We start from the raw sequence: 22,724 nt of genomic DNA, 5'->3' as shown, positions 1-22,724 counted from the left end.
TAATAATAAAGGGACAGCCTGGTATGTTGTTTGGCTAATGTGAGCCTCTTTTGCTGAAGAGAAGTTTCAGTGATTCAGCTACCTTGTGTGCCTTATTTTGGGTATTGAACGGGGAAGTTACACTGTAGCCACGAGCTCTGTTTTTCATCAACATTTACTCAAGTCACTGCCTTTTTGAGTGTTTGATTTTCACTACCTCAGTTCTGCTGGCATTTCTATCGTGTTAATGCAGGGTGTTTGGATGTTCCAAGAGAAGGCAAGCGTAGCAGAAGGTGGCAAAGGGTTGGGTGGGCGGATGAGATTAAGAAGTTTGTGGGCAATCGGTGGGTGCAGCTGGCAAAGGACAGGGTTATTTGGAGAGACACGGGAAAGGCCTTTGCCCTGCAGTGGGCATAGTGAGGCTGCTTCTGCTCCTGATGTGCACTCTGCAGAGAGCAGACTAGCCCATGTTTGTAGGCAGTTTTCATGACCAGGCAAGCACATTTATAAAGTGCCTCATTTGTGAATTAGCTAACTAAGGTAACATCTTTTTAGGAACTCTATCATATTGTTGAGCACATGGCAGTCTTTTAAACTTGGCAGGACTAAGCTGAATAGCTGAAACACGCTCTTTGTTGCGCTTGTATGGTCTTTTATTGTCTGTGCTTTTGTATGCTGATGGAAGAAATCCAAAGCGAGCATGAAGAGCTGTAGTTTTTGTAGTAGTCATAAATTCCAGCTTTGGATTCGATCAATGCATATCAGCAATGATAGGTGGGCAGAAAAGTGCTGAAACAGGCAGCAGACTGTTCACAGGAAAGGTCTTGCTGACAATAAAAGATGGATATTGATGGCAGTGAGTGTCACAGGTCAGTCATGCACGTAGCTATGTGCTGTAAATTAAGTTTCCATGGTACAAAATTGTATATTGCCGATTGTAAGTCGACCCCAAACTCGCGACTACCCCCTGGGCAAAAAAGTTTGGGCCCTAGCTCGCCAAGTTTTTCAGAAGACCGCGTAATGCGAAGGAACACTTGTCCCTGAGACATCTTCTACGATTCATCGCCGCTGGTGAGAAGGACGCAGTCGCGGTCATCGCCATCTTGTGAACCACTGCTGCTGGCCGTCTGAAGCGGTGCCAAGATGCCACATGTAGAGTTACTGTAGAGTACCTATAGTTGCGTGTAGGTCCCCCATATTTCTCTCCCAAGCATCCAAATCATGAGGGAAAGCAGGAACTCTTGCACGCTGGAGGCGGCCTTGGTGCAGTGGTTAGAGCGAGTGCAGGCTCAATCCGCTTGATTCTGGTGGCCGAACTTGGTTTGTTCTAGGCAGGTTACTGTTGCATGGAATTGCAAATCTTGCTAGTAATGGGTTGGCTGCACAAAGGCCTATCTCAATGAGTTGCAAAAAAATACTTGCCTTGTGGTGGATGGGTGGCTCCATCTGTTGCAAATGCCACAAATCACAATAACAATCTGGTGACACTTGTGATAAAATTGTGTTATTGATAAGAAAACGGCGTTTTCAGTGAACATGTGCACTCGGACAAAATAAAATGCCGCAAAGCACAAGAACAGTAGTATAAATGGACTGTCAGCAATGGTTTAGTACTGAGCTATACACAGGAGTTGGCTTCTGCACAATGCATGGAGTCTTTTCGACCATGTGATTGCGTTTAGCCATTAGAGGCGTGGTTGGCACAGGGAAAACAAACGCGCAACTCTAGGTATTTATACAGTAACTCTAGATGCACGTGAAAAACGCTGCACAGACCATGTCGGTTGGTAGTCCATACCAGGCATCGTTGACCCACTGTGCTACTTCTCTTAAAGAAGCGCTTCAGCCGCGCAGTCGGTGTCTCAGGGTTTTCCTGTTGGAGCCATTCATTGTAGAACGCACCGAGGCGGTATTTGAATGGCTTGTTCAGTGTTACGTCCAGTGGCTGAAGAATAGGTGTTAACCTGCCCGGAATGATGAGCAGGTGATATCCAGCGTCCGCTACCACTTTTTTCACTCGTTCGGTGATGTAGCCGCGGAAAGGGTCCAGGATGAGCATGCTGCGAGGCTTTTGCAGTGCACCCGGAGCCTGTGTGCACCACACGAGACGAAACCTTTTGAAGACAGTACTGTCATTAAAAAAAATCCTCTTTATTAACCCGCACGATAACTTTATGCGGCATCATTTCCTTGGTCGGCATCGTTTTCCTCTTGAACACAAGAAAGGCACATGACCATGAAACGGATGTTGCCCGTGATCAGCAGGTGAACCTGGTCTCTTTCCCGGACACAGTCCTCTTACTAAGCGTGTCATACCAGAGCGGAGTCTGGTGCACAGTCCTCTTACTGGGCGGGCCATACCAGAGCGGAGTCTGGTCGGCGTTACCGGTTTGACCGAGCAGGAACAAATGTTTTGTCCTCGATCATATGTCACTCGCGTAGCGCAGAAACGCACGTTGCTTCTCTCCGTATGTTTATGCTTCGGGCAACCTTTGGCACGCGATCATGCGTCGCCTTGGGCTCGGCCGTTCCCTTTCATGAAATTTGTCGCCCATTTCTTTGACACCTTAAACTCAGCGCGCGGAGTGCAAGTCTCCGCTACAGTGTGTGCCTTAACTCGCTTCAATGTGGTCGTAGCAAGCACTAAGGCACCTACTTCTTTGATTGTGAATCCAATTTCGAACCGACACCTCAACAGAATAGTGTCGTCCGGACTTCGGAGCGCGAAAGGAATATCGTGCAACAGCGCACACAAAGATCTTGTTTCTTTGTTTTCTGCATTCCCTCACGTACTTTTCTGACACATCAACATTGTGCCCTGCGGCGACGTTTTCCGACTCGGCGTAGAGGATTGCTGGTCGCTTGAAAGTCCCGCCGCACTGTACTCAAGGTTGCGGTGGCATCATGGCGTCCGTCGGGCAGAGAGACAAACCACACATGCTGTAGGGAGGGCTTTGTCCTCGCTGCAGGATAAAAAGTGACGTGCTTACAGGCTTACAGCAGATTTTGGCGTCAAAAGTCAGCAGAAATCAGTGGATTTCTGCATATGTTAGGGTCACTTGTTTAAACCCATTTTCTCTTTACTGTATCGATTACGGTTCGATGCAGTGGTAAAAGAGAAGTATTTCTGTCGTAATAACAAAAGCCACTGTGTAGCGACATCAAGTGTCTTCGCATAGAGTTCCTTAGTGTATTAAAGGGCCATAAAAAGGGGTGTTTGAGCTTGGCTTTAAAATCCTTTCACTAAGTAGAGTACAGGCCACCGAGCGTCCATGCCACGTACGAAACCTCAAAAGCGACCGGGAAATTTACAGTACATTTTAAAAAATTCCCCCTTTCGCACCTCGCATCGACGCGCGGTGCCGGGCTTTCGCGCGAAAACCTGGCATACGACGTCACATCGTGCAAATGACGAAAGCAGCCGGCGGTTATTATTGGTTCACAGCACCAAATTCTCGCAGACGTCGCGCGCTACTGCGGCCGCGGCCACTCCGCACGCGCCGCAGCCGGCGGAGGTAGGGTAGGTAGTCGTAGTAGAAAACATTTATTCCAAAAAGGTAGGATAGAGAGGCGAAAATACGGATTTTGGGTGGAGTCCTTATTTCAGGACCCCAATGTCCACCGCAGTTGCTCTTGCTTGGGATATCAGCTTTCGCTGCGTCGCCAAGTCAGAGCTGAGCAGGGCAGACTCCCACTGTTCCTCGGAGTGATGTCTGTCTACTTCGGGGGGCTTGGGACGGGAGCAGCCCCATGTTACATGATATGTTGTTGGGATTCCGCCACACCAGGGGCAGATGCTGTCATATCTGTCGGGGAAGATGATGTGGTACTTGTGTAGGTTAGGAAAGGTGTTCGTCTGTAGTTGTCGCCATTCCCTCTCCTCTGCCGCCGTTAGCTTACGGTGTGGTGGTGGGGGATAGACTTGTCTTTGTGTTCGGAGAAGGAGGAGGCGCTCGCCGTACTTAGAGGCCTCCCGATGTACGCGGCCAGCTGCCACCTCGAGGTAGGGTAGGGGCCGAGTGAGTGAGTGAGTGGGTGGGTGGTTGGGTGGATGGATGGATGGATGGATGGATGGATGGACGGACGGACGGACGGATGGATGGATGGATGGATGCGGCTGCTGAACCCTCTAAATCGGGCGGTGCCTCAAGCCACCTAGCCATGACTTAGGAAATTTTACTCTTGTCTTGATTTTAGCCACCAATCAGATAACCTTCGCTTGGTGATTTTTACCCGCTTAAAATCTACTTTCCCTTCACTGTCCTTAAACCCCAATGCCTTGGGTAAATAAGCCCCGCTGCTTTCCACTGTAGGGGGAAGCCCTTTACAGAAAGGTATCAAGTGTTCAGCCGTTTCCTCCTCCTCTCCGGACGCAACACACAGCGTGTCTATCTCGTGGTACCTGACTCTATATGTCTTAGTCCGCAAAACACCCGTCCTGGCCTCAGACAACAAAGAGCTTTTCCTACAATTATCATAGATGTTTTCTTTGGCAATTTCCTGCTTAAAGATCCTATATGATCCCAGTGCCGATTTCGTCATCATCCCTGTTTTCCACAGAGCTCTCTCTGTTGTTTAACCTTTTCCTTAACCGATAATTGCTGATTTGCCCCCCCCCCCTTACTGCGTTCCAGATATTTGTTTGTCAATTTTCTAGTTCGCTTTTTCCATTTCGAGTCAACATTCCTGATGTACAAGTATCTGAAAACTTTCCTAGCCCACTGCTTTTCCCCCATTTTTCTCAAACGCTCCTCAAATGCTATCTTACTGCTAGCTTCTCTGCTCTCGAACGACGCCCATTCCATATCACCCTGTACCCCCTTGATTTGGCGTATTGCCATGTGCTCCCAAAGCTAGCCTCCCTACGCCACGTCGTTTAATTTCTAACCTTGCTTGAACATCTGGTCTCATGCACAGGACCGCATTCCCGAAAGTCGGGCTAAGAACCATCACCCCTATCCAGATCCCTCTTACCACTTCATACCTATTGTAATTCCACAGTGCCCTATTTTTCATGACAGCTGCATTCCTACTAGCTTTATTCATTACATATTTTTCAAGCTCTGTCAGATACTCAGCACCGTTATTTATCCACACCCCAAGATACCTGTACTCATCCATTACTTCTAGCGTGAACTCCTGTATTCTATGCTCGCCGCCCTCATCATTAAATATCATGACTGCATATTTTTCCTTACTAAACTTGAGACCTAATGTATCTCTCTCTGTACCACAGATGTCTATCAACTTCTGTAAATTTTCCTTGTTGTCAGCCATTAGCACTATATCATCCGCGTATATTAGTCCCGGTAATGACTGTTTAATTCAGTCCCCTTGCTTGAAAAAAGAAAGGTTGAAGCCTAGTCCGCTCCTCTCTAGATTGGTCTCCAACCCTTGCAGGTACAACATGAACAACAAAGGGGACAGAGGACATCCTTGCCTAAGCCCCCGTTGTATCTCTACAGGCTCTGATACATTTTTTCCCCATTTTATAAGCACTCTGATACCTTTATATATATCTTTGAAAAGATTAATTACGCCATCAGAGTCGGAGGAGCGCCGCCGTTTTGGCGTGCGAGAGGAGAGGGAAAGGCGCGGAAGTTCAAATTTTGTCTGCATATAACTCAGCTTCCACGAAACGCATTGAAATAATTCTTGCTGGGGGATAATTATGAACCGTCGTCTTTTAACATCCCAGACATATCGCACCTTTTTTGAGACCCCCTTTCTGGGTCCCTTTAAAAACTCTATGGTTCTGCCTTGGCCGCGCGGTTCATACGCCCAGCGACCTGCCTGCAACATAGGGCGTAGCCGTAATCACCATCATAGCTGGACTGACCGGGCGCGCGGCCGCCGGTGCAGGTCCAGCCAACTGTAACCACTGTACCGCGGTCAACATCTTCATTATCAGTCGCGAGTCAGAGGATCAGAGTACTGTAGCGTCAAACATGAAAAAATTGTACTTGGTAACGCTGCTGAACCCCAATCTTCGAAGCATTGTTTAACGAAACAACGTTCGATTTCACCTCAGTGACGCAAAAAAGGTTTCAAAGAATCGCCCGCTTCTTTAGTCGGAGTTCGCGGGTTTCACGATCATGTTAAATCGCGATCGCGGACCATCGCCAACCCGCCCTGAGAAGAAAAACGAGACTCAGCGCCGATATACAACACAACCAGAAATTATCGTAAATGCATGTGTAGTGCTTTTGAGGCGAGACGCGTGCAACATTGTTACATATGAGGCCGAACGCACGTTGACGAAAGCACACCCATCGCTACTGACCGAAGCACTCCTACCACACCTTTCCATCGGCTGAGGGGGACGCTGGGTATGCTTCCTCTGTAGACTGTTGAAAACCGAGTTCACTGCTGACTCCACCCTGCTGGCAAGACATACGCTAAAGCCCAGCAAGCGCTGCCGCGTTTCGATGGAGGCGAAACTTAATAGGCCCCCCTGTGCTGTGGGTTTGGATTGGATTAAAAAAAAACATTTATTCACCGGCAGCAAGTGGTTTAAGGTGAGGTCTTGGTCGCGATAGATGGCCGCCAGCCCGTGGCTGATGGCGATCTCGTTGGCTCGCTCCACTGCTCGGAGTTGGGTCTCCGGGTCATATCTGAGCAGCACGGCTTCCCACTGCTCGGAAGTTAGGAGCTGAATTAGGTCCTGGGGAAGCGGTTCCTCTTGACTGTTCCACAGGATGTGGTCTTGTGTGGTTCTGTCGCCGCACTTGTTACATTGGGGGGAGTACTGCCCGGTGTACATGATCAAAAGTACCGCCGGGAGTAGTGGGAGGTCAGTGCGCGTTAAAGATCCCCATGCGGTCGAAATTGTTCCGAATACCCCCAATATGGACCCCTTTCTTTCTTCTTTCACTCCCACCTTTTCCCCCCGAGGCGCGGTTGAGGTTTCCACCGTGATGCGAGACAGTTACCGCGTCTTTCAATTCTCATTTCTTGATAACCGATCAATAATGCCCATCAAGCAGGATAGCGACGCCTCGGCCCGACTTTTCAATATCTAAATTTGGACGTCGTCACTTCCACCGCACATTTAAATGCATTGAGAATAGGAAGTGCCTTCCTATGCCTTTCACTATTCTCCCGGCGCCTAGCCATTACTTGTGTTCTAGATGGATGAGCCGTTGAATCGGGCAGTGGCTACCTTCATCTTCTTGTCACTATATAATCTGTCAAAGAAAAAAAGAATGAAGGACATAAACTCTGTAGAACCGAATAGTAGTGTACTTTTTTCCTTTGCAGCTGAAAAAAAAATCAGTAAATTTCGAGGGGTTATTATTGAATTAGTATTTAAAAAAAATCAGTAGATCTGCTGATAAATCAGTAGCAGTGGCAACACTGCAAGTTTATTATTCGCAAACAAACAGGAATTCGAAGGGAGGGCCCGCAGGCAAGGATATAGTGAGAGGGAGCAGAGCGACTATACGTTTTGATGATGCCGCGCCGCGCAGTTGAGAGGCATCTCAAGTTACCGACGAGCGGCGCGGATGCCCGGGCATCTCGTGGGCCCGTTGCCTCCTCGGCTCGTCCCCTACAACACCACTGCTAGTGACTGTCACTTCGGCGAAGTGGAACGAAGAAATGTCAAAAAGGCATGCGAAAACGTTTCTGCGAGCATGTGACCGATCACGTGATTTACTTATTTACTCGCGTAATTCGCACCCCTAATTTATTGCCCCGGTTTATAAAAAAAATTGAGATCACTGCGGCACCCGCACTGGAGGAATGCGTAAACATTTTCTGAAACTCCTTTGCACTCCATCGCTTCTTTTCCACTTAATTAGCTCTAATTAATTGTCACAGCGTATGACGTCACACCACATTTTTTCTTTCCAGGCGTCGATGCAACCCATCCTCACAACTCTTGACGTCCACGACGACACGTGACCCCGAACGCCATTTTGTTGCATTTTTACTTAATTAGCTCTGATTAATTAATTGTCGCACCATATGACACCACACCACATTTTTTTCCCTTTCCAGACGATGTAACCCACCCACACTTTTTGACATCCACGGTGACACGTGACCCCGGATGCCATTTTGTCGCATTTTTCGCTTAATTGGCTCTTATTAAGTACTCACCCCACATGCACCTCATGATTTCGCCTACGAGATTTTGTGATGCTCTATCTAATGCAACCATTCTTTTTCTCTCATTTGGTTTGAACGTTAACATGATGACAAGCTCGTCTACGGTACGACATCGCCCATTCGGCGTGACGCCTTGCTCGTTGGAAACACCTTTGAATGCATTTTTAATTTTTTGAATAGTTTCAATTGATGAATTACACACTCGAAATTTTCTTAATTACCATCAAGCATTGACTTTTGCGTTCGGAGCATTTTAACACCTTGAACCCCTGTTTTACCATATTTTTCATTTCCTTAATTAATCGATTATTTACAATGATTTCATTAACTCGTCGTAGCCTATCACACACCAGTCAGTCATCAATCAATAGAGCCACAAATTATCATACGATTTTTTCACGCGGCCCCCGATTATTTCCGACACGCGGTGCCGAGTACTGCTACACCGACTGCTCATAAGAGAGGATTGGGAACATGGAGGAAGGAAAACTCGGGAAAGGCCCTTGCTATCCGAGAGCTGCACGCCACAAAGTGTGCTGGAAGTCACGCGCTTTCGCAAGGACTACTGGAAGTCTTCGGCCGACGACGCAGCCAATAGTAATGCTGGGCTCAGTGGCCTAGTCTGCTGCTGCATTGTCTGCTGCGCATGCGCAAGCGCGCTGAGATGGCGGTCAATTATAATAGAGGAGGTGGGACGGGCGCATGGGGTGTCCGGCTTCAAAAATTGGCAGTGGCTTAGCTCGGCTATGCCATGATATAACTAGCGAAAGCTAAGGCATAGATCGTTAGCCTTGGTTCATCTTGATTGCAAGTCCAGTTTAGTCTGGTTGACTAGCTATGTTTTTGTCGCATTAAAAACGACACAACTGTGGTTGCGGCGCACGCGAGCTCTCCTTTTCAATCCTCGGACATGTTGTCAGGCATGCGACACAGCTGGCGAAGCGAGCGGAGGCGAGCGCAACAACGATGAACGCGGCGTGACATCATACCAAACGGCGGCGGCGGTGAGCCGCGCGGTGTGACGTCATTACAGATGGCGCGGCGGGCGCGCAAAGCACAGTAACCGTCTCACATATCTCAGCGGACTCCCGAACCGCGCCATAAAGGAAGTGATAAAAGAGGGAAGGAAAGAAGAAAGAGAAAATTGAAAGTTGCATTTTGAGGAAAGGCGTGGCGCTGCGGCGGAACACCTGTGGCTCGATGTTACTAGTGGCGCATGCGCAGTTGTGACTAGGGAGCGAGAGAGAAATATCCGCGGCGAGGTGCGCGTTGTGACGTCATGTGCCTCCTCCGAGTGTGGCCACGTCGAAATTGCAAGTATGCGGTCAGTAAAGCTTTCGCTTTAAAAAAATGTGATGTAACCGCTTCTCCTGTTCTTTCCATCCTCGATGATTGGAAAAATTGGCGCGGCCGCGTCGTCATGTACTTCCGGTAACGTCCGGCGCCGGAATCCGAAACTACCGGACTGTTGGTTATTCTGTTTGCCGCTAGTCAGCCGGCCTGCATACAAGGGTGCTGTTTCATCGCCTGTTATCTATTTGTCCCCGACTGCTGGTTCTACGCTTTTATTGTTTAAAAAAACAAATGCTTTCCGCAGTCCTGTTTTTTAAACAGACTCGCTTTCGCACTATAAGGTAATTATGCGTGGGCGTGTTATTTGCGGCTCGGTCGAAACTACTTTTAACCTCGCACTTAGGCAGACTTCACCAGTCCCCGATTAGGTAGACCCCGATTATTTGTCGACCCCATCCTTTGGAATTTTTCGAAAAAAAAAGCGATTGATGATTGACAAATTGTGGTATTTCAACAGGTATAAATTATTGGACACAGCTGAGTGACAGGGTGTGTGCTGTGCATCGTCAGCTCCTCTGGCTTGTAGAGTATATTAAGCCTAAACAGTACACAACAATGGAAACGCATTTGGAGCATCCAAACTATGTGAGGTACACGCTATGTATCTCAATTTTAAGTCAAGGATAACGCCACTACTTGGAGCCTTTATAAAAAACTGCATAGATGTCTAACATTGGTGATAACGATCCTCACACTGGATGTGTGAAGACGCAGTGAACAGATGACTTCTGGGTGGCAGGAAGGTATTGCCTGTTGGCACATGCTCAGTCTTGAAGGAAACTAAAAACTGCTAGGTGGCCAATGGCGGAAAATTTGGGAAGAGCGATTTCTATTCAGCACGGTGAAGTCCATGTGTCCAAACCAGTTTGGACCATGCATAGAAAGAAGTTGGGGTAAGAGGAAGAGTAGCCTCTGATCTATTTCACTGAGATGCTTCCACACTGTCTAAATTTATTGCCGCTAGCTATCGGATGACAATAAGCTTGCAGACGTGGCTATTTTAAAGCAGCATGATGGCCATGCGTTCAGACCAGTGTGACCTTAAGAAGAGATAGGTCTTGAGGGAACCGAGTATCCTCTCGTCTACTTTGCAGACTCATGGTTAGCAGCCTTGCAAGGGCGGGCTATACACAAACAAAAAGAGACTGGAGAAGAGCAAACTTGCAGCTCTGGCTTACTTTGCCGAAATGCTTCCACTGCGTCTAAGTTTGTAGGAATTCTCGGCAAAACAAATTTTTAGTGAATATGTAGATGAATATTATCGACTAAAAACAACGATATAGAACTGATTATCGGCTCGCTAAAGGTCCACCAATTTCACTGCGTGTCAAAGGAAGCAGCTCGTTATCTCGTTATCGCTATACTACTCAGGCTATACCTGGATTACACGCATGTTTCCTAACGGGTGGTTTGTTTTCCCATCACGAGCAGCAGTCCTCAGGGAGGCAGGTGTAACTGTACCTCCCTTCGCACTCCCCAGAAAAAAAGGGAGTCTCGCATATAACTAAACGGCTCTACATAGAACCACGTCATTCCACATATCGGGGAGTGCTCTGCGTCGTCGATGGTGTGCGGGTGCATTTCACTGTCCAGCCGATCCACGCTCGCGATTTTCCGCGCTCTCCGAACTGCTTGCATCCGGGTGCTTCTTGGATCGCTTTCGGCGCTTGCGATGGCCGCCGGTTTTACTGGTTGTGTCCCGTTGTTCCCTGCCGCCTTGGGCGGCCTGGGAGGCCGCAGCTTCGGGTGCGGCCGCGCCGTCTTTTCCCGCTCCAGCGGCAACGTCCGTTTCTGGCGCGAGTGATGCCATTGGATGTGGCGTCCTTCCGATTGCCGCCTGTTGGAACCTCGGCGGAACCGATGCTTGTGGAACTGCGCGCTTGGCTTCTGGAGCAGCTGTGACTTGCTGCTGATTGGGGACCGGCGCAGTCGCAGTCTCGGTCGCGCAGGACTTGTTACTCTGCGCCGTGGAATGCGCCCCCAACGAAGCGAGCGACGGGGAGTCCGGGGACGCCTTCAGCGTTGCGGCACTTTGAGCGGCTGCAGCTGCAGCGCTGGTTTCGGCGTCGATATCAGCAGGCGCATCCGGACGCCTTTTCGAGTGTCGTCCTCGGTTCCAGCGGGGTCTGTGCGCGACTAGCTTGCGCAGCAAATTGGTGGTCTTGCCCGATGATGACTTGCGGCTCCTCGAGAAGTCTGTCTGGCTTGTCTGAGGCTGCGGCGGGCTTCCCGCGTCTTGCTGTGTCTGCAAAGAACCGCCGGAAGGTGCCCCTGAGGTGAAAGGTACCCAAATACATGCTTTAAGCTGTTCCGAGATTATATGCAGGGTGTCTCAACGAAGTCAGGAAGTCTTAAAGATGCGCTTTTCGAAGAGTAAAGATTGCTTTTTGCTATAAATAACAGTACCAGTGGAAACGAAGGTTAGAAAACAGGCGAGTCGTGAACTTTACTATAGGAGTCCCAATAGCAAACTTGTTTGTGTCGCACATACGCAGGTACCTGACCTCCGCAGTGGCTCAGTGGTTATATATGGTGGTCGGCTGCGTACACGAAGCGCCAAGTTATTCAAGAACAAGTTGACACCATGCTTCAGAGGGGCGTGATCCAGGCCTCACACAGTCCCTGGGCCTCACCCGTGGTACTCGTGAAGAAGATGGCTCTATTCGTTTCTGCGTTTATTACCGCCGCCTGAATAAGATCACGCGAAAGGGTCTTTACCCTATTCCCCGCATTGATGATGCTCTGGACTGCCTTCAAGGAGCGGAACTCTTCTTTGGATTTACGCTCTGGGTACTGGCAGGTCCCCATGGTAGCCGACGATCGCCCTAATACCGCATTTTTGACCCCTGATGGCCTTTACGAATTTAACGGCATGCCTTTTGGCCTCTGTAATGGACCGGCTACTGTCGAGCGCATGATGGACACCATTCTACGCGGCCTGAAATGGAAGACGTGCCTCTGTTATCTCGACGGCATCGTGATCTTTTCGCCCGACTTTGCGACTCATCTGTCCCTTCTGAAGCACGTCTTAACCTGCCTCACGAACGCCGGCCTTCAGCTGAACTTAAAAAAGTGTCGATTTGCTGCTCGTGAACTGACAATTTTAGGCCACGTTGTGTCAAAAGAGAGCGACTTGGCGCGGGTTCGATTCCGGCCGCGGTGGTCGAATTTCAATGGAGGCGGAGTGCTATAGGACTGCGTACTATGCGATGTCGGTGCGTGGTAAAGAACACGGTGGTCCCTCGTAGCCAGACTCGCTTTGGGACCTTAGTAAGTAGCGTTATTAATTTTTGAATTTAGAAACCGCGGTTACACTCGGCACTTTGCTGCAACGAAAGCTGGCCATATCGCGTGCTATTGAAGAAAACGCGCGGGTTTGCAGCGCACGCAGTCGCACCCACCAAAGCCCGGTTGAATAGTTAGTGCGGTCGGCTACTGAGCCGGAGGAGCCAGGTGCAATCCCAGCCGCGTTTAGATTTAGGTGAAAAGTAAAAGGCGCCCGTGTGTTGGGCGATGTCGGCGCACGTTCAGAACTGCGGAGCTGTCAGGGCCTTCCGTTGCCCACGCGAGGAACTGATCTACTAGCCCGGCTGTCGAACTGCACAAGCTGGGTTCGTTCCCGGAAACCGGGCTCATGCCCGGAAAGCCGGGCTATTGCCTAAGCGTGCTTTTCGGTAATGCCAGAGGTTCTTGTTTCTGTTCGTTTCGTGCCAATGGCGACGAAACGTTGCAGCGATTTTCGGCAGTGAATATGAGGTGGCAACCGAATTGGCCGTTCCGTTTCTGATTGACGGGGCGTACAATTTGAACTTTATTCTTCTAAACTCGGGGACCTGAAGTATCTTGAGTATTTCCAGCTTTTCGATCGAAAAAAGATAAATAAAAGGAAAGCAGCAAAAGCGAATGAAATCCAGTAAGAATAAAGCTAGGGGCGAATGTTTTCGTTTCGGTTCAGAGTATCTGCAAGCGACTGCCCCTGTTCAAAGTGCTAATACCTACATGTCTGGGCGGTACGGTGTGAGGCATAATGCCTCCGGCATTCTCTTACGGCGGCAAGCGAAGAGTAATGCCCCGGTGGCAGATGTACGTCGCAGGTGGTGGCAACTATGGCGAAAAGTAATGTATCCGTGCGGAAAGAACATTCTAAACTTTTGTTTCGAAAAGCGAAACAAGCCGCTGGGGTGGCTGTGTGGTTATGGCGCTCGGCTGCTGGCCCGAAAGATGCGGGTTCAATCCCGGCCGCGGAGGTCGAATTTCAATGAAGGCGAAATTCTAGAGGCCCATGTACTGTGCGATGTCAGTGCACGTTAAAGAACCCCAGGTGGTCGAAGTTTCCGGAGCCCTTCACTACGGCGTCTCTCATAGCCTGAGTCGCTTTGGGACGTTAAACCCCCATAAAATAATAATAATAATTGTTTTGGGGGAAAGGAAATGGCGCAGTATCTGTCTCATATTTCGTTGGACACCTGAACCGCGCCGTAAGGGAAGAGATAAAGGAGGGAGTGAAAGAAGAAAGGAAGAAGAGGTGCCGTAGTGGAGGGCTCCGGAATAATTTCGACCACCTGGGGATCTTTAACGTGCACTGACATCGCACAGCACACGGGCGCCTTAGCGTTTTTCCTCCATAAAAACGCAGCCGCCGCGGTCGGGTTCGAACCCGGGAACTCCGGATCAGTAGTCGAGCGCCCTAACCACTGAGCCACCGCGGCGGGGCCCCCCATAAACCGAAAAGCGAAACTAACGAAACTTCTATCGCAATAAGTTTCCTTATACTACAGGAAAGTACAGTTAAACCAGCATATAACTAAACTGAGCTAAGGCGGCAACTTTTAGTTACAAGCAATTTTCTCGTTATGACTAAAGGGTAATGCAGAACCGTAACAAAAAGGAAAGTACATGAAATCGCCTAGCCAACGTTCACAGTAAATCTCCGTTACCCAAAGTCAACTCAGAGGAACGTTTCGTGATCGCATCATAACGGGACAGCGGCCTTCAGCTGCTCTAAGCTCCCGATTGCACAACGTTTTTAAACGTAAGGTCGAGAGAAAGAGGGTTTCAGGGCGAGTCGGAAGCATCTGTATTTTATTCCCTACCCCTGTCTTCCCGGCCACCGTTGTCCTATAGCTCCTAGATCAGCTTATCTAGGGGCTTTACTGTCTCCTAAGAAGAGGGCTAGTTTTCGCCTTGCGTTACTAGCACTGCTGTCCGCCGTATTCACTCGTCAGCAGTCATCGCCGGAATTGTTAGGAACCCACCCACGGCAATAGGCGCGCACTGCTATTACCGTGCCATTTTAGAGCGGTAGCTCTACTCAGCGCAAATGTCGCACTGCATTCATGCCTGATTTGACCTTGGTTTCCCCTGAAAACCACCGCACAACGTATCGACTTTGACATTGGCCTATTTGGGCCAGAATCGATGTCCAACCATAACTGACCGAGCCCGACAAGATGGCGGCTTCCAAATTCGGCTCGGGTCATATCTAAAAATTTGGCCCAGGCTACCTCTGAAATTTGACCTCACCTGATTTGAACTAAAAGCGATGTCGTCTTGCTGTTTTGCACTCTTTTTGGACATTCATCAGTTGTGCCACTAGCAGGTGTGCCACACAAATGTGGAAGCTGCGGTGGCCATTCCGTTTGTCGCGGACAGACCGTGATCGCGCTGGAGGATGGTGCGTTGTGAAAACTGCGTTCGCAGACGTTCCTCTCATGGCGGTTCGTGTGGTATCATCATGAAACTCACGTCGTCAGGCAAAATTTCAAATAACTCAGCACTAGCTAAAACATGGCGAAAAGAGTTCTTTATGTCAAGGCTAACCGTAATAATTTTGTTACATGGGGTTCACAAATACACAAGCTATCATAGGGCGGCGTTGAGGAATTGAAAAATTTTTGTAATAGTGAGGTATTTGCTAAATGGAGGTTCGTTATATCTAGGTTTCACTCTATCGCCATACACTGTGTGCGGCAGCCAGCTAGAAGGATGTGTTAGCATTACCGTCGACATTCCGGCTACATTCATCCCTCGCTGCCCGGACGCTTTCTCGGACGCTGTTGTCTTGCGCTGTCCCTTCGCGACCGCTTCACACTTGTCAGGCGACGTCACTACCCCGGTTGAAGGTGCTCTGGCTCTGACCGCGCGAGAAGCTGCCCCCGAGGCCGACGCTGCACCGTTAGGAGCGACAGGACGCTCACGGGATGTATTCGCATTGGAAGGCTTGCCAGCTGAAGCGACGGCAAGAACAGCTTGTGATGACGACCTGCGTGCCTTGGACGCCGTTTTGGTCACCAGCTTCCGGTCCTCTCCTCTTTCCCCCCGGAAAGCTTTGTCGGGAGACGACGCGTCGCTGGCCTGCGCAAGGTTGTGCTCCGGTTGCTTCAGCTTGGATTGCCTGCGGCCCTTGACACCAGACGATTTTCCGGAGTATGGCGCTGTACTCGTGTCTCCTGGAGGCGCCGCCGCCGCTGAGGCTAAGGAGGTGCCCGATAGGACTGCCTGCTGCAAAGGCTTCTTGTCTGCAGTGGCAAAGCCCGGTGCTTTCTGGGAAGACGATGACGACTTGGAGGACGAGTGCTTTCGCGAGGAGGACTTCTTGGAGGCAGTCGGTTGTCCCTCGAACGACGTCGTCACCAGGGGTCCCTGCGGAACCTGCTTGAGGGGTGCGTTTTCCTCGAATGCGTCTGGTCTAGCTGGAATATCTAAAGGGTCTTGTGCAGGACCGGAAACCTTCTGTGCTTTTGAGCCCTCCGAGGCCCGTTTCACCGCTTCTTCTGGTGCGACGAGCTGTTGGTCACGCACCTCCGATGCTGCAGGTGCTGCACCGTTGCTAGCACCTTTGTGTGGTACCGCCAGCTTAGCGTCCAGGTACGGAACGGACAGTAGGTAGGGCTCTGGTCGTCGTTCCTGGACACTTGGTTCGAGCATCTCATCCGCGCGAGGCTGCGTCGGATCTTTTCGCGCACTGTCGCGATGTGAAGACACTGACTTGAGGGAGGCGGCATCTTGCTGAGCGGGCTGTTTCAGAGGCATGCTACCAACGGAGGCAACTGGTGCCAGCAGGAAGTGTTCGGCCGCTGAGTCGATGACAAAGTCCTGGTTATCGATGGTCTCGCCGCTATCGTTGTGTGCGTTAGTTGCAGGCCTAGGCTTAACGTTGTACTCGACTTCGGGTATGCCGCCCGCAGGTGGACGTATGATAGGTGCGGAGGGTGCAAGGCCCGCTGAGGGTATCGCAACGGCGGCCGGCTTTTTTGGCTTTACTATAGCCTCTCGAGTTCTTCTCGCCAGACGCCTCAGGGAGCTGAGCCTTTGTGACACGTGGGTGGTGCCAGACTCCGGAACGATCTTCTTGGAGGCCCGCTTCTTTTTGAACTTTTTCCCGCGATGGGCCTCTTCGGAACTGCATTCACGCCAGTCGGTCGGCGATCCAACACACTTGGCAGGATCGGAAGGCACATACTGGTGCGTCGCGAAGTGTTCCGAGGTCGATTTCGAAGTTGGAGAATGACGCTTCTTATGCGAGTGCCGCTGTTCTGTGTCCTGAGCTTCTTCCGCCGTCGACGGCGGAATAGAACCCTTTTCCAGTTCAGGCTTGCTCTTCAAGCGATCGATGTCTTCGACCAAGACATGGTGCCGGTAGACCATGGCGTCTTCCCAGCTCAGCGGAGTCCACGTGGGCAACGGGTCGAGGCTGTTCTTTAGTTTCTGTTGGAGGAATGTTTGAGAGTCACGTGAAAGTGATTCGTACATTGCGCTCTTCGTGACTGCTATGGGCAGAGCCTCTAGAGGAACCGCACCCTGAACGCCTTGGTGTAATAGGCTCAGTGCTCAAATGCGTTGTCGTGACATCTGCGTAATGGCGATTACGGTAAAAAAATCACATTTCGTAACCAAGGTAGCTAACAAGGCGAGGCAATTACTCCTTTTATGATTCCGTCTTGTAAGACATTAGCTGCAGTAAGTTTGGTGCCGTTTGGCACGCGTGTCGTTTGATAGAAGATATCATCTCACATTCTAGGATACCAGGAAGGATGGACAGGACCAAGCTGTTTTTTATAAGGTTGGTCACGTGTGAAAAGGTCCTTCATGTCCTTCAGAACAACTGACTCGATAAGATACTCACCATCTTAGTGCAGACCAGGAAGACGACGGCGAAGACTGGTATGAAGCTGAACTCGACCATCTCGAACCAGGCGATGATGAACGCTAGCCCGATGGGGTAGCTTTCCCAAGCAGTAAACGCAGCCTTGCCCCACATGAGTGTCTACAAAAGCAGGTAGGGAGAAAAAAAAGAAATCGTTGAGGCGCGGGGAATATCTTGGAGCCTGAAACTAGTTTGAGGCGTCATGATGCGCATGCGCACAACGTTGGGATGCCTTGCGTGTAGGTTTTTGTCATAGAGTTTCTTACTATAACTGGAGAGAAAGCTGGCGGCGCTACATTTCATCCACCATATAAATGCGCAAGAATGCCGGGAAGACAAGGTTTCTTACTTGGCTTGGCTATTCTCGGGCGTAAAACGTGGATTCAGCCGTAAAAATAAGACTCTTCTCTATAGGCAAACCTCGAAGAAGTACCGTAAAAATTTCCATACCAGCCTAACTGCGAACTTTCACTTGCGTTAAATCTATTGAAGAATTGAAAAACGCGTTACCTGCGAAGAGAGGAAAGCCTCGCGGCGCAACTGTCAACTTCGAGGTATACAATCCACGCTTTCAACCTGACACTAGCCAAGCCAAACACGAAACGTCATCTTCCCGGCATTCTAGCGGTGTTTAAAGTGCCCGTTAAGAAACTCGCATAAATGGTGGCGCCCTCTTCCCGTCTAGGTAATATTTAGAAACTCTATGAGGTTTTGTTTTAGGTCGATCGAGTGGGCGCCTCATATCTGTGCCTTGTCTAGGATAGCATGAAAGCCCCCGGTGGCTCTCGCCATGCGAAACATTCGTCATCGTTCGCTCCTTGGGCATCACGCCAGTAATTAGCCAATAGGACTTAACGGTTTTGTTCTGATATGTTTCGGCAGCGCCTTAATGTTTCAGCTACAAAACATTAAGGTGTTTTAGAGGTAAGATGTGAATTTAAAGCGAATCTGGAGGCAGCGCCTCCAGTACGGTACAACTTTTAAAAAATAATCTTTTTGTCAATAGCAGCCCTTGATCCTCAGGTTGTAGTGTTACTTTCCTAATTAATCAAACTAGTGAACGAAATCGAAATTTTAATTTATCACTCTACTGGTCAAGTCAGAGGCATATGAATTCTTGTTATTTAGAATTTCGTTTTATTATTTTTTTTAGGCAATGGGAAAAGTTAAACTGAATGTGTCTGTCGCAAAGAAACAGCTTGTCTTAGTCGTGAACGTGGATGGAGGTTAACTTCAGACAGCAAAGGAATCAGTCTGCACCACGATCGCCGTAGATACACGGACAGGAGATTGAACAGAATTTTCCAGCTCACAGTAAATCCTGGGCACTTAGTGCGGAACCTTTGCTGGTAATTGCAGTCAATTACAATTCACTATAGTATTCAATGACCAATAGTAAAAATAAGAACCAGTTTCCATCATAACTTTAAAACTAGCAGATTTAAGTCTTGAGCTGATGAGGTGCTGCAGGCGAAAGACAATCCAGATAGTGTAGAAGGCATGCACGGTCGTGATGTTTCTTTGCGTCATTAGACCCAAATTTTTAAGAATTATCTTGTTAGCCGTATTGGCGTAAGCAGAGAGAGAGAAATTGCGACTTTCTGCCATTGGGTTCACAAGTAAGGAATGGCAAAATATATTTTGTTCCCGGAGGACGTAAGAACTTTGGTTTTGTATTACTTGCACTCCGGAAGACGTCGTTTATAGTAACACAGTTGCAGATTATAAATGAAAAAAAACTTTTTTATAAAGCAGAAAAGTTTAATATGTTGAGCCGACGGTCAGTAGATCTTTGTGACGAGCTCTGGCCAGTCCGCAATTGTTAAAGGTAAGACAAAGAAAGCCTGTGTTATTTGTTGCCACACGGCTCATAGTTCTGGACAATGGCTTCGAATAAATTTTTGGATATCATGCAAGCGCGACTGGCTTTTCTGCTTACATCCAGTGATAGCTACTTTTCCCTTTTTCCCGCACTTATTTTTACCGAAAAGCAATGTATTTCTGCGCATGGTTACAAATTACCGAAGAGATAAGAAGGCTGTAGGATTCATTTTGCAGGCAGAAACAAACGACTACTGATGACTATTACGCGAACCTCTGTTAACTTAAAGCTCTCGAAAGATTAGAGTGCTCACGTGGCGACGTTAGATGACAGTTTAAATCTTTAGGAATTGAACAATTTTCCGGATTGGTTCCTCACAAGCCTGTGCTTTCAGAGATTTCCTCTTTATATACCCAACAATTCTGGACAAAAGCATTTTTGAACGGGAAAGAGGTTATGAACGCAATTTTTTCGTATATTGCAAGATTTCACTATTAGAATCAATATTTTCGCAGAACTCTCATCGGCAGGCTTGCATTTTATTACTATTAACGTTTTTGCTTTGGTCAAAAGCGTTTCCCATTAGTTTTCTATGGCAGTCTTAACTGTTCGATGCGAGTGACGGAAACAATACAAAAGAAATATTTTGCTACATATAAAAAAAATGGACCACTATTTTCAATATTTCCATATCAGTACCTCACAGTTCTCCAATATTCAAAATGTTTGTCAAAAATGTTGGACACGTCTTTACAATTTGTCAAACGAATGATCCGCAAGTATGCACGCCATATTAAAAATATCCACTGTAAGTGACAAGTTGAACGACCTCGACTTCGTGATGTCTGAGATGTTCCGCATTTCAGTTTGCAGTTTGAACGGTAGATCGCGCAGCGATGTTTCGTAATGCCTGCGTTTGCTAATTTGTAAAGGACGTGCTTTCATCGGCGACCATGAACAGTCGTAAGCATGATGAAAGGGAGCTAGGCCTGGGCATTCATTTGTTGATTGCTCCATATTTTGGTTTACATTTTTTTCTTTTTTCTAACTGTTTTTTCTAACGGCGTATAATATACAAACGTCATTAGCAAGTTTAGTCGAGATTTAACGATAAAATTCGCAATTTTGTACAAAAAGTTTGTTCCTTCTAATATTGCTCACGTCTGTACGCTATGTCTGACGCCACAACATACCGCAACAAGCACAGCAACTCATACCATGCCGCAACTTTACTTTTGAAATGGGCGGAATGAGCAAAATTTGCTTTTTGTTGTTGCTAGTAAATGTTACATTTCACGAAGATAGTTCCGCAAAAATGGTCTTCAACACGAGGAGGAGTCTAGCTGCTAGGAGTGCTAACAAGGAGGTAATCACTATTACAAACCTATTACAGTCTTATTACAGATTTACTCCAGCTTGGGGGATTCCCCTAAACATTTGACCAACACTGTTCCCACTTCGACTCGTTGATCAATTCGCTCTCGCCCTACCATAGGTTTTCCGCCTCGGGTAGCTCAGTTGGTAGAGCGACTGCTCCGGTGAAGCGTTGGTCTCTGGTTCGAACACCGGACCAGGACTATTTTTTTTAAATATTTTCTGAGAAAGCTGTATAGGTTTCCTCTGTAGCCGTATGGCCGCGCTTGGGTAGATGCCAATGAGTAATTATCCCTTATAACAAATCTACTCCACCTTGGAGGATTCCCCTAAACATTTGATCCACACTGCTACGAGTGCTGCAAATTGCTTCCACCGTACTCTGGGCACCTCCGTTTACGAACACTCACGGCGACGGTGACCGGAATGATCGACGTCCAGCAGACCTTGACGAATGTGCTCGGAGCGCCATTGGTCATCAAGCGGGAGCTGAGGGACAGTCTTCGGAAGCCTGAAAAATGAATATGCAAGTACCTTACCGTTTCTTCAGCCCTCGAAGCAGAGGGTCCAGCTTATATTTCCAGTATTTATGAGCTTAAACCAGGTCCCATGATGGTGACAGTGTTGTCTATGATAGTTATTACAGAACACGAAGTCGGTAGTTCGAACTAAACACCAGCCGGGGCAGCATCCTCTAAATGGAGGCGAAATGCAAAAAAATGCTTGTGTACCGATTAATGTGAATGAAAGAAACGCGACACACCTTACAATGGCGTGCCCCATATATGCTACTTCGTATTTGTCACGATAAGTTGTATCTACAGTGAGCCCGCATATATGGAACCTAGCTATTTCGAATTTTAGCTATATGGAACGCAGAGCTTATTTCCACAAACATCCGGTGCAGAAGTATGGGAAAGATGTGCAGTATATCGAACTCCAATTTTGTTCTCACTTGATATATCGAACTGCACTCCTTAGTCAATTATCGTGCGCGGAACTAGAAATGCTTTGTGGTTTTGGGCACTTTATTGCAACGCTAGCCTTGAGAATCCATGTTACAAGGTTATCAAGTTCGGGTGTGCTTGAGAGGGGTCTTCGATTTCTGGTACCAATTTTTCACACCAAATCCTTGTCATGTGGCGGAGGCAACCAAACTACAGCCTTGCGGCGGTTCTCGCCTGGCGAGCTTCGGTGCCGAAGGAATTGAGGAAATTTTAATGGGCATTATATTAATGGGCGATATATTTTAAAGAGTCGATATACTACAAATTGTTCATTGATCGTCACTGAGAAGTTTGTACTCTAGCAGCACAGGACATCGATCTAGTATTAGAAACGTGTTGGCAAAGACTGGTCCTTTGTAGGACCGGTCTTTGTCGACAAATACCAATATTGGGACGGTGCTGTGTGCTGCTTGGGTAAAGGGAGGCTAATCGGGACAGGGAATACATTTGGGGGAGCGGTATCTTAGCTAAAGTGGAACAAATAGGCTCCGGCGTTACATGCAGTGCACAGGACATAATCGGTATCTTGTTAATGTCACAGAGTGGAATCCAAGGAAAAGGAAATGTATTCAACTGAGAAAGACAGTATCGGCGAGTGAGGCGAGATTAGAGTATTTGCTGCTATAGTGCAGAAGCGCATAGCTCATCGCAGGGCTAATTACATATACGAACACGAGAGGCCTTTGTCATGCAGCGGAGACAGCAATCCTGCTGTGATGTTGATGCACTAGCCGGTGTACTAGAATTACCTGGTTAAACGTCAGACTATATGCACTGAAGATATGTTTAGAAACACCGGGGAGAGAAATTGCCAAAGCACATCGGTTACGCGTAAGAGCGTGAGTGAGGAAGGGCACTTCCGGAAGTGTTCCACCCACCGTAGAACTGAAGGATAACGACGGTCTCCAGCGCAACCATCAATAACCGGAAT

This window comes from Amblyomma americanum, chromosome 8 (genome assembly GCF_052857255.1).
Source record: "Amblyomma americanum isolate KBUSLIRL-KWMA chromosome 8, ASM5285725v1, whole genome shotgun sequence".
In the NCBI taxonomy this organism is placed as follows: domain Eukaryota; kingdom Metazoa; phylum Arthropoda; class Arachnida; order Ixodida; family Ixodidae; genus Amblyomma; species Amblyomma americanum.
This window is presented reverse-complemented; position numbering follows the sequence as displayed.